The sequence below is a fragment of the Mytilus galloprovincialis genome, chromosome 11, assembly GCF_965363235.1.
Source record: "Mytilus galloprovincialis chromosome 11, xbMytGall1.hap1.1, whole genome shotgun sequence".
NCBI lineage: Eukaryota > Metazoa > Mollusca > Bivalvia > Mytilida > Mytilidae > Mytilus > Mytilus galloprovincialis.
The window spans coordinates 33,494,916-33,507,806 of NC_134848.1; positions in this window are offsets into that span (position 1 = coordinate 33,494,916).

A 12,891-nucleotide genomic window follows, 5' to 3' on the forward strand; every position below is an offset into this window, starting at 1 on the left:
AACGCGCGTCTGGCGTACTAAATTATAATCCTGGTACCTTTGATAACTAATTAGTTTGTTACCCCAATTTTGTTTTTTGTCCATGGATTTATGAGTTTTTAACAGCGTATACTACTGTTACCTTTATCTATACCATGGATAAACCTTATTACAGTTAAACATCACTTACTTTATCATTTGCTCATTTCTTGTACAAAAATATTGATTTTCCATCATCTCCAAGGACAAATTTAAAAGTGTGTGGTTGGGAATGGCAACTGATTGAATTGATAAAATCCTAAAATAGAAGAAAACAGCGTTAAATATTATAGTGTTATTAACCTGTTTCTGCATTGGCCCTGTTTTACATTCGATGTTAGCTGTATTGGACCTGAGACTAACGTGCATTACGAAACCACAGATTTGCATTACAAGTCATTAGACCTTACAACACACTGAACATCATTTAAACTTTATTTATATTATATTAAGTAAAAAAAAGTTTGCCACTTATTTAAGGTAAAACAATACAAATATGTTTTTACTTCCAATCACTGACCTTTGAAATGCTGTATCTTTCTTATAAATGCATAGAAAATAATAAAAGAGGTATATATAGATAGATAAAAGATTAATCTTTTAAATGAATGCAATATTTTTATTATAAAATCATTATGTAATCAATTAAAAGTGGCAAAATCTGGGTAAGGTCACTTGAATAAATTTAGCTCTGTCATCTCTTTAACTATACAGAAAATTTTAACCAGACAATTCTTCTTAAATATAATGACAATAATGGTATCAATTTTATGCACAAGATGCGCATTTCAACAATGTCTCTCCATTGATGCTCGTGGCCAAGAAATCTAAAGCTTATTTAAAAGATCGGGACTATAATCCAAAAGGTATAAAAAGTATAGCAGTAGTGTAGTATCACTGAACACCCAAAGCCCCTTGAGTGTGGGTGCATAATTATAACCCCTCCCCCTTCAAATGGGACCATAAATATGAGGGGGTTATAAAATATTGGGGTCAAAGTTTTTTTCTTTTTTAAATAAGAGGGGTTATAAATATTTTGAGGTGTAAGTGTAAGCACTTTATAGATGTTCACTTTTAAACACTCTAATAATACACTGATGCAATGCAAACCTCCTCACCCTATTTTGAATAACTGTCACTCCTTATAGATTTACACTTAAAAGCATTAGCTACATAAACAGATGTTCCAACACCTGTGTGAACACCCTCCTATATACGTTTTATCAGAAACTATCCTTTAAAGGAACGCATTGTATTTTTTTTCAAGAAGCACAAGTTAAAACAGATGTCCTAAAACCTTAGCAAACCACTCCTAAATGTACTGTCAGAAACCAATAAGAAAAGCATCGTCCCAGATGCCCCTGTGGTTGGACAGCTCTGTGCCGCAGTGGCAGTGGCCACTATTAAAGAAGAAGCCCAGTAAAAATACCTCAGGAGAAAGCCCTAGAGGTAGCTACATCCCCTAAGGCAGAGATCGTCCAAGGATACAGAGCAACAGCATCTTCAGGAGAAGGAAATCAAACAGAATCCTGAGGATAGGGGCATCGTGTTCCTCGTCTGGGAAAACATAAAGAGATTGATGCCGGTTCACTCTTTGGACAATTTGGGGACTCTATCCGAGGAGCGGTTCCCGGGTAATGGGGCTGCAACACTTTTCTTTAAGGACACTTTGCTTGATCCATTGATAACGTTGCAAGACATCATGGAGATGGAGCCGCCTAGACCTTCCATAGAGGTCCATTTCCTAGTCTCAACCAAGTTGTAAACAGTAATATATGACAGCTCAATAGCTACATGTATAACAGCTGGCCCTTGACGGGCGTTACTATATGTAACAGCTACGGGATGTGAGGCAGGAGTAAACGAATGAATTATATGATCATAACAAAAATGAGGAACATTTCTGTGTTAGTATCGAACATTTATTTTTTATGTGACATTATTTTTATATATATGTGAAGGAACAGTTAATTATGTATATGGAACTATGGATTTATAGAAGATGTGTGGATTTATATATATACACCGTGATTGGACAGTGTGAAATGTGGACAATTATATTCAGTGAAAAGACTGTTGGAAGTATATAGTTATAGTAATTAGAAATTTTAAATGTTCGCCTCACATCCCATGTACAGTGTAAAATTCGTTGGAAGTAGATCAACCGACAGGACTTGGTATTACCAGCATGACCAATGTAAATATTAGTATAAGTAGTGTAGGAGTTAATTTGGTGATGGTTGAATTTGGACCATAGGTTAACTTTTAATGGTCATGTGTTGTTATCCCAATTTGGGAGTTATTGCCTTCTTTGTATATTTTGTCCTTTTTTGTCGGGTTGATGTCTTTAAAAGGGAAATAATCTGTGTAGCAGTAGTTAATTGAAAATTTAAGGCGGTATGTATGAATTTGTCTTGAGGACAGTAGTTGATTGAAATTTTGTGTTTTTTAACTGGTAGTATTTAGTATTTCTTTTGGCGAGGTAAGTCTAGAGTAGGATAAACAAAAATGTAATAAGCTGTTAAGTTGTAGGTTTACCCATTGTTCGCATATTGTGTAAAGGTTACCAATCTATTAAGTTTTGCTGTTTAGTTCCTTCATTTTTTAGGGAAGTTTAATGATTTTTGAATTCATATCCTAGATTCAGGGGGGTGGTTATTTTTTAAAGATATCTTGTGTCATGCTTGAGTTAGTAAAAGACGTTGCCAGTCTTATCCAGGGGAGTTATAAGTTCTCTAGTGTCCCTTGTCGGAACTAAAGTTCCTCCTTTTTAAGATGGACGGGGGTGTTGTGTAATTGCCCAGTAGTTCTAGGGGGTTTCCTCTGTCTGGTGTGATCTACTGGTAAAGAACAGAGACCCGAATGATATGATGACCAATTTCCAACGGAGCTTGTTTATTTTATCCATGCCCACCGTCATTTTACACCAAATTTATGAAATTTTGGAAGCCTTTTCAAATAATTATCTAGAAAATATTTCAATAGGTTTTAAAATTTATATTGTAAATTTACACACTGCAGTTATTCATAGATAAATAAAAAAATATATTGTACCCTTACATCCAATCACATCCCTCCTTAAAACTACAGCTGGCTGATGCTCAGACAGCAGTGGAGGCGTGTAATCTCCTGGAAAATCTGAAACTCTGCACCAGTAAATGGTAATATCAAAACCAATCAGAAACACACAAGAGAAAGAAAATCTTATACAGAAAATGCTCAACTTTGTGATGATAGAGAACATGAAAGCAGCTTACAATGAGTAAGTTCATATTTTCACACATCTTATACATGAATCTGACCAACATGTCGCGTCTCATATCTGGTTTTTCTAACTCGCCCTTGTACGTATTTTTTTTATTCCACTCCATGTTGCTTTATATCGAAATTAACATTTGATTGGTTAAAACTATCCCACCATTTTCCATTGCATAGGGAAATATGAAGATTTGATCTTGGATGAACTGTTGTCCATATACCCTCAGGCACGGGAAATAAATAAAAAAAAAGTCTCCACCAGTCGTCAAAAAATCTTAAAAGGATTGTTGTCTTTTTCAAAACTACCTTTAGGCAGCAACCACTTGATTTTCGGGGGGGGGGGGGGGGGGTGGGGGTGGGTAGTGGGTGGCTATGGATTTTTTTCAACCCTGAGAAAAAAAATAACTTGTGAAAATTGGATATCACTTGATATCAACTGAAGTTATTTTATTTCAATAATAATAAACAAGCCTATGGCTTATAAATTTCTTGCCAAGACTTGGTTTTGTTATGGTGAAAGAACTTGTGAATATTGAATTTTACTTATAACCAACACTCGTTATCTAATTTCAATAGTAATAATAAACTCTCCACAGGCTCGTTTATTATTATATTGAAATTAAATAACTCGTGTTGTTACTAACCAATATCCTGATATCCTTTTCTGACTCATAATTAGATTTTTGGTTGATAAACTCGTCACAAACTCCTTCACTGTTATTTTGTCAGTTAAAATGTAAGATTTGATGACATCATATAGGTGAAAATACACTCAGATAGCTCAGTGGTAGAGCACTCAAGTTATTGTGAGGTCCCAGGTTCAAATCATGGTCTGAATTAAACTAACTTGATTTGATAAATCCAGAGATGTACTTATGATGTAAGAATCTACAGTATCTCAAAATGTATTTTTCATAAAGTTAAAAAGATTAATATAATTGATGGGGAAAAAAATAATGTTTTATTATATCATAAGTACGAATCTACAGTATCTCAAAATGTATTTTTCATAAAGTTAAAAAGATTAATATAATTGATGGGGAAAAAAATAATGTTTTATTATATTTTATTGTCTTCTGTGTATTTTCCTGGATACTCAGAAAGTAATTCACAGGGATACTTTATTGAAGCTTGGACAATGAAGTAAAAATGTAACAACCAATTTGAAGAATAAAGAATATTTATTTGTTGTTAAAAAAAAAGAATCTACAATGCATCATAACCAACTTCTGATTATAACTAAGATTTGGAAAATTCATCAACTAACATAATCTCATCTCATTGGTTATTTCAGTTGTCAGTTGATTTTTTAAATTGTGTTTTGCTTAATATCAACACTCGTTATTTAATTTAAATAGTAATAATAAACTCGCCACAGGCTCGTTTATTATTATATTGAAATTAAATAACTCGTGTTGATATTAAATGATGTCCTATTCTAACTCACTATTACATTTTTATATGATAAACCTGCCATATACTCGATTATTGTTATATTTGAATTAAATATTCCTGTTGATATCAAATCATAAATTTTAATGAAGTTATTAAATGACTTTAAAAACATGATTATAAGGGATATTCAACTTTCTCTTAATAAGAAATCTTATCTGTAAGTTACCTTGAATCGGTCATTTGATCAAGAAGAAAACTTGAACCAACCACAGCTTTATCAAAAAATATCAACATTTTTTATTCAATTTAACCACTTTTTGGATATTCGTTCAGATGTTACCTTATTGATATTTGTTTCATATTTTACTGTAAATTTGTCAATTTTTTTAATGTTGCCTTAAATCGTCATTTGATCAAGAAGAAAACATGAACAAACCACAGCTTTATCAAAAAAATAAAAAAAAAAATTTCATTCAATGTAACCACTTTTTGGATATTCATTCGGATGTTACTTTATTGATATTTTTTCATATTTTACTGTAAATTTGTCAATTTTTTTATAATGTTTTTGATGTTACCTGAAATCGGTCATTTGAACAAGAAGAAAACATGAACCAATCACTGCTTTATCACAAAATATCAACATTTTTCATTCAATGTAACCAAATTTTGGATATTCATTCGGATGTTACCTTATTGATATTTTTTTCATATTTTACTGTAAATTTGTCAATTTTTTGATAATTTGATTGATGCTACCTTAAATCTGTCATTTGTTCAAAAAGAAAATTTGAACCAACCACAGCTTTATCAAGAGATTTCAACATTTTTTATTACCTTAAATCTGTCATTTGTTCAAAAAGAAAATTTGAACCAACCACAGCTTTATCAAAACATTTCAAGATTTTTTATTCAATGTAACCAAATTTGGGATATTCATTCGGATATTACCTTATTGATATTTTTTTCATATTTTACTGTAAATTTGTCAATTTTTTGATATTTTTTTTTATGTTACCTTGAATCGGTCATTTGATCCAGAACAAAACTTGAACCAACCACAGCTTAACAAAAAATATCAACATTTTTCATTCAATTTCACCACTTTTTGGATATTCGTTCTGATGTTACCTTATTGATATTTTTTTCATATTTTACCGTAAATTTGGCATTTTTTTTTATAGATTTTTTTATGTTACCTTAAATCTGTCATTTGTTCAAGAAGAAAATTTGAACCCACCACAGCTTGATCAAAACATTTCAAGAATTTTTATTCTATTTAACCACTTTTTGGATATTCATTCGGATGTTAACTTATTGATATTTTTTTCAAATTTCACTGTAAATTTGTCAATTTTTTGATAATTTTTTTTATGTTACCTGAAATCGGTCATTTGATCAAGAAGAAAACTTGAACCAACCACAGCTTTATCAAAACATTTCAAGATTTTTTATTCAATGTAACCAAATTTTGGATATTCATTCGGATGTTACCTTATTGATATTTTTTTCATATTTTACTGTAAATTTGTCTATTTTTTGATAATTTTTTTGATGTTACCTTAAATTGGTCAGTTGATCAAGAAGAAAACATGAACCAACCACAGCTTTATAAAAAGATATTAACATTTTTCATTCAATGTAACAACTTTTTGGATATTTATTCGGATGTTACCTTATTGATATTTTTTTTATATTTTACTGTAAATTTGTCAATTTTTTTGAAAAATTTTTTTGTTACAGTACAGCCTGTGACATTCTCTTAATTATGTCCACCCTCTTGCATGGTCAACATCAAATGGTGGCCATTTATTGGGGTATTCAATCTTGAGATGTCGGCTATTTATTGGGGTCATAAAACATAGGCTGATGTTTTATCTAATAATGTTACCTGTTGTAATCAATCAGGGTTGAAGTTTTCAACATGTATGTTTCTTTAAAATTAACCTGTACAGGTAACTTAGCTTTCTTTCAAAATTGACAGTTCACCTTTTTTTGAAAATGTAGAATAAGACATTGTTTTAGTCTTTATCAATTAATATTATTTTTGATTTTTCTGTCTTTTGAATTTATTCAAATTTATTTTTTTTATTTTTTAATTTGTTTTACTTCATTTTTGTATTATTTTGTTTCTTATTCTTTTATAATGTCTTCTTAGTAAGAATCTTGAGAAGCAAAAAGACAAAAATACCAAAGATAAAGTTATTGACTAGCGTTTGAAAGACAACAGACTTTAATTAATTTTTTTTTAAAGTAAAAAAAAATTAATGTACATGATGTTCATTGTATTTAATTGTATATTTGCAATATTTAAAGAATTATCATTAATAATAACTAATAATCAAGCAAATGATATTTTTTAAGAAACCATGAAGGAAGTAATTTTTAGCAAGCCTGTTTCTTAACAAAATAAAATGATCAGACAATATCAATCCTCTTATAATAAATTTTTATAACATCTATTATCATTCAGGAAAACTACAAATATCATTATATGGTTTTAATAGGAAAAAACTATTTTTGTCTATCTTTTTTATAAATTTGAAATCAGGGGTTTAAATAATGGACATGTTGAAGAGACTTATTTTCCAAAAAAATATTTAAAGAAAAAAACTGTCTTGCTTCGCCTTTTTGAAACAAATCTGAACTTATTAAATATGACATCTTCAGTTTGGCTAATATCTGTCAGTTAAAAGCCAAAATTTGGCAAAATACACTATAGATAGCTACACTTTTATGGTCTATTAATTAAATCATTTTTTTTCTGTGTACATTTATATTGTTGGAAGTGCTGGACTGGTATGATACATATTTTTGGTATACATTTGCAAATGTTTCCCTAAACCCAGGCCTTTTAGATAAAGTTAACAATTTCAGGGACTTGAATGAATTAAAACTTTAAAACCCTCGATGAAAAATCAATTTTAAGAAAAATATAAGAACATTTTTGAAAATAGATTTAAGAATAAAATGTGTCACATAGAGAGTTTGTGGTCATAATGTAGAAATAGAAAATAGTGGACAGTTTAAAATTCCTAAAAAGATAGAATATGTAAACTGTGTCACTTGCTGGACAATGAAGACCACTCCTTCCTTAATTGTAAAATTAACAAAACAACTTGAGATAATCTATTTAAAAATTATTCACCTTCTCATAATAATGTCTCTTACCCAAGAACAAAAAAATAAAGAAATGCTAAACCTTTATTACATGAATATGTTAAAAATATTGCCTTCCTTATAAAATAGTCATTATTAGAACTGAGGGCAGAAACCTTAACAAAATCCATGTGTTTTAATTTCTTATAGAATTGTTAATTCTTTGCATTATAATTGTTTTTTTGTTTGTTTGTTTTTTTGTCATAACTAAATACCATATGTTTATGACAATACAAATATTATCAAATTTTGTTGAATTAATGAATATTTTGAATATATTTATTCAATAGAGAAATAAGGAATTGCCTAAATTTTATTTAGATTAAAATAAGGTCTAAAGACAATCTTTAACATTTGTAAAACAGTATTGAATGCAGATAAGTCTATCTACTATGATTTAAGTATAAATCATTTTGATTTAAGAAAATTAATTTGAGAAACAACTTTTCAATAGAAAAAGGCAGGCATTGGGAAAGTATGCATTATATTAGAAGATGATATTCATTTATTCTTCACTTACCATAAAATGCACGTAAAAAATAACTTAAATTGATTAAAAAGGTATAATGTCAAAACAAATAGTCATGAGTTAAATTAAAAAACAATATCAGGTCTTTATTCAACTAGTTACATTATTTCATTTTATTTTTGAATTTTCTTGTCATAATCACAGTAATTAAATTTCACAAACACATACATGTATATTTTACCTGTGACACATGACCTGTAAGTAATATAATTTTACCACTTCAATGCAGTCAATATTTCCCTTTATCCTTGACTAGTTTTTGATTTATACCTTGTGTATTAATTAAGCGACAGGGGGTATAATGATGGACATATAGGGCCACCATGGTGGACATAATTTTTATGGCCACCATGAATAAGATAATGTCACAGGTAGTACTGTACCTTAAATCTGTCATTTGATTCAGAAGAAAACATGAACCAAACACAGCTTTATCAAAACATTTCAAGATTTTTTATTCAATTGAACCACTTTTTTTATATTAATTCGGATGTTACCCTATTGATATTTTTTTCATATTTTACTGTAAATTTGTCAATTTTTTTGATATTTTTTCTTTATGTTACCTTAAATCGGTCATTTGATATAGAAGAAAACTTGAACCAACAACAGCTTTATCAAAAAATATGAACATTTGTTATTCAATTTAACCACTTTTTGGATATTCGTTGGGATGTTACCTTTTTGATATTTTTTTCATATTTTGACTGTAAATTTGTCAATTTTTTGGATAATTTTTTTTGTTACTTTAAATCTGTTATTTGATGAAGAAGAAAACTTGAACCAACCACAGCTTTACCAAAACATTTCAAGATTTTTGATTCAATTTAACCACTTTTTGGATATTAATTCGGATGTTACCTTATTGATATTTTTTCCATATTTTACTGTAAATTAGTCAACTTTTTTGATAATTTTTTTGATGTAACCTTAGATCGGTCATTTGATCTGGAAGAAAACTTGAACCAACCACAGCTTTATCAAACAATATCAACATTTTTCATTCAATTTAACCACTTTTTGGATATTCGTTGGGATGTTACCTTTTTGAAATTTTTTTCATATTTTGACTGTAAATTTGTCAATTTTTTGGATAATTTTTTTTGTTACTTTTAATCTGTTATTTGATGAAGAAGAAAACTTGAACCAACCACAGCTTTACCAAAACATTTCAAGATTTTTGATTCAATTTAACCACTTTTTGGATATTAATTCGGATGATACCTTATTGATATTTTTTCCATATTTTACTGTAAATTAGTCAACTTTTTTTATAATTTTTTGGATGTTACCTTAAATCGGTCATTTGATCTAGAAGAAAACTTGAACCAACCACAGCTTTATCAAACAATATCAACATTTTTCATTCAATTTAACCACTTTTTGGATATTCGTTCGGATGTTACCTTTTTGATATTTTTTTTCATAATTTACTGTAAATTTGTCAATTTTTTGATAATTTTTTTGATGTTACCTTAAATCTTTCATTTGTTCAAGAAGAAAATTTGAACCAACCACAGCTTTATCAAAACATTTCAAAAGTTTTAAATTAATGTTACAACTTTTGGGATATTTATTCGGATGTTACCTTATTGATATTTTTTTCATATTTTACTGTAAATTTGTCAATTATTTTGATAATTTTTTTGTTGTTACCTAAAATCTGTCATTTGATCTAGAAGAAAACTTGAACCAACCACAGCTTTATCAAACAATATCAACATTTTTCATTCAATTTAACCACTTTTTGGATATTCGTTCGGATGTTACCTTATTGATATTTTTTCTTCATATTTTACTGTAAATTTGTCAATTTTTTGATAATATTTTTGATCTTACCTTAAATCTGTCATTTTATCAAGAAGAAAACATGAACCAAGCACAGCTTTATCAAAACATTTCAAGATTTTTTATTCAATTGAACCACTTTTTTGATATTAATTCGGATGTTACCCTATTGATATTTTTTTCATATTTTACTGTAAATTTGTCAATTTTTTTGATTTTTTTTTATGTGACCTTAAATCGGTCATTTTATCTAGAAGAAAACTTGAACCAACCACAGCTTTATCAAAAAATATCAACATTTTTCATTCAATTTAACCACTTTTTGGATATTCGTTCAGATGTTACCTAATTGATATTTTTAGCTCACCTGGCCTAAAAGGCCAAGTGAGCTTTTCTCATCACTTGGCGTCCGGCGTCCGTCGTCGTCCGTCGTCGTCCGTCGTCGTCGTTAACTTTTACAAAAATCTTCTCCTCTGAAACTACTGGGCCAAATTAAACCAAACTTGGCCACAATCATCATTGGGGTATCTAGTTTAAAAAATGTGTCCGGTGATCCAGCCAACCATCCAAGATGGCCGCCATGGCTAAAAATAGAACATAGGGGTAAAATGCAGTTTTTGGCTTATCACTCAAAAACCAAAGCATTTAGAGCAAATCTGAAATGGGGTAGAATTGTTAAACAGGTGAAGATCTATCTGCCCTGAAATTTTCAGATGAATCGGATCAGCCGTTGTTGGGTTGCTGCCCCTGAATTAGTAATTTTAAGGAAATTTTGCTGTTTTTGGTTATTATCTTGAATATTATTATAGATATAGATAAACAGTAAACAGCAATAATGTTTAGCAAAGTAAGATTTACTAATAAGTCAACATGACCGAAATGGTCAGTTGACCCCTTTAGGAGTTATTGCCCTTTATAGTCAATTTTTAACCATTTTTAGCTCACCTGACCTGAAAGGTCAAGTGAGCTTTTCTTATCACTTGGCGTCCGTCGTCCGTCGTCCGTAAACTTTTACAAAAATCTTCTCCTCTGAAACTACTTGGCCAAATTCTACCAAACTTGGCCACAATCATTCTTGGGGTATCTAGTTTAAAAAATGTGTGGCGTGACCCGTCAAACCTACCAAGATGGCCGCCATGGCTAAAAATAGAACATAGGGGTAAAATGCAGTTTTTGGCTTATAACTCAAAAACCAAAGCATTTAGAGCAAATCTGACTGGGGTAAAATTGTTTATCAGTTCAAGATCTATCTGCCTTGAAATTTTCAGATGAATCGGACAACCCGTTGTTGGGTTGCTGGCCCTGAATTAGTAATTTTAAGGAAATTTTGCTATTTTTTGTTATTATCTTGAAATTATTATAGATATAGATAAACTATAAACAGCAATAATGTTCAGCAAAGTAAGATTTACAAATAAGTCAACATGACTGAAATGGTCAGTTGACCCCTTTAGGAGTTATTGCCCTTTATAGTCAATTTTTAACCATTTTTCGTAAATCTTAGTAATCTTTTACAAAAATCTTCTCCTCTGAAACTACATGGCCAAATTAATCCAAACTTATCCACAATCATCTTTGGGGTATCTAGTTTAAAAAATGTGTCCGATGACCCGGCCATCCAACCAAGATGGCCGCCATGGCTAAAAATAGAACATGGGTAAAATGCAGTTTTTGGCTTATAACTCAAAACCTAAAGCATTTAGAGCAAATCTGATATGAGGTAAAATTGTTGATCAGGTCAAGATCTATCTGCCCTGAAATTTTCAGATGAATCGGACAACCTGTTGTTGGGTTGCTGCCTGTGAAATGGTTATTTTAAGGAAATTTTGCAGTTTTTGGTTATTATCATGAATACTATTATAGATAGAGATAAACTGTAAACAGCAATAATGTTCAGCAAAGTAAGACCTACAAATAAGTCAACATGACCAAAATGGTCAGTCGACCCCTTAAGGAGTTATTGCCCTTTATAGTCAATTTTTAACAACTTTTCGTAATTTTTTCTTACTTTTCTAAAAATCTTCTTCTCTGAAATTTCTTTGCCAAATTTAACCAAACTTGGCCACAATTATCATTGTGGTTTACAGTTTTTAAAATGTGTCCGATGAGCCAGCCTACCAAACAAAATGGCCGACATGGCTAAAATCAGAACATAGTGGTAAAATGCAGTTTTTGCTTTATATCTTTGAAACTAATACATTTAGGGCAAATCTTTCAAGATTTTAATGTCCATCAGAATAAGATATATCCCCTCACAAATTTTCAATTGAATCGGACAACCTGTTGTCGGGTTGCTGCCCAAAAATTGGTGATTTTAAGGAAATTTTGCAGTTTTTGGTTATTATCTTGAATACTATTATAGATAGAGATAAACTGTAAACAGCAATAATGTTCAGCAATGTAAAAAGTAAGTAAGTAAGTATATCATTTATTATAGTGACATGTGTAGTATATATAATATTACATAATAAGAATACAATAATTAAATGAATTTACACCCGGCCCGTTGGACCTATAAGTCACTTTAAACCTAATGTTCAAATTTGCATTACGCAATGTGATTGTTACTTATAAAGAAGTTCCTTTCTTTTACAGAAAAATAAATTTAAATATTTAGCAGTTTGTCTTTGATGAAGTGACATTAAATTAGCAAATGTTCTATTATCAATAAAATGTCTATCAAGGTTTACTGATTAAAATAATAATTGTCTTAAATTATGGTAAGCTTTACAGTACAACAAGAA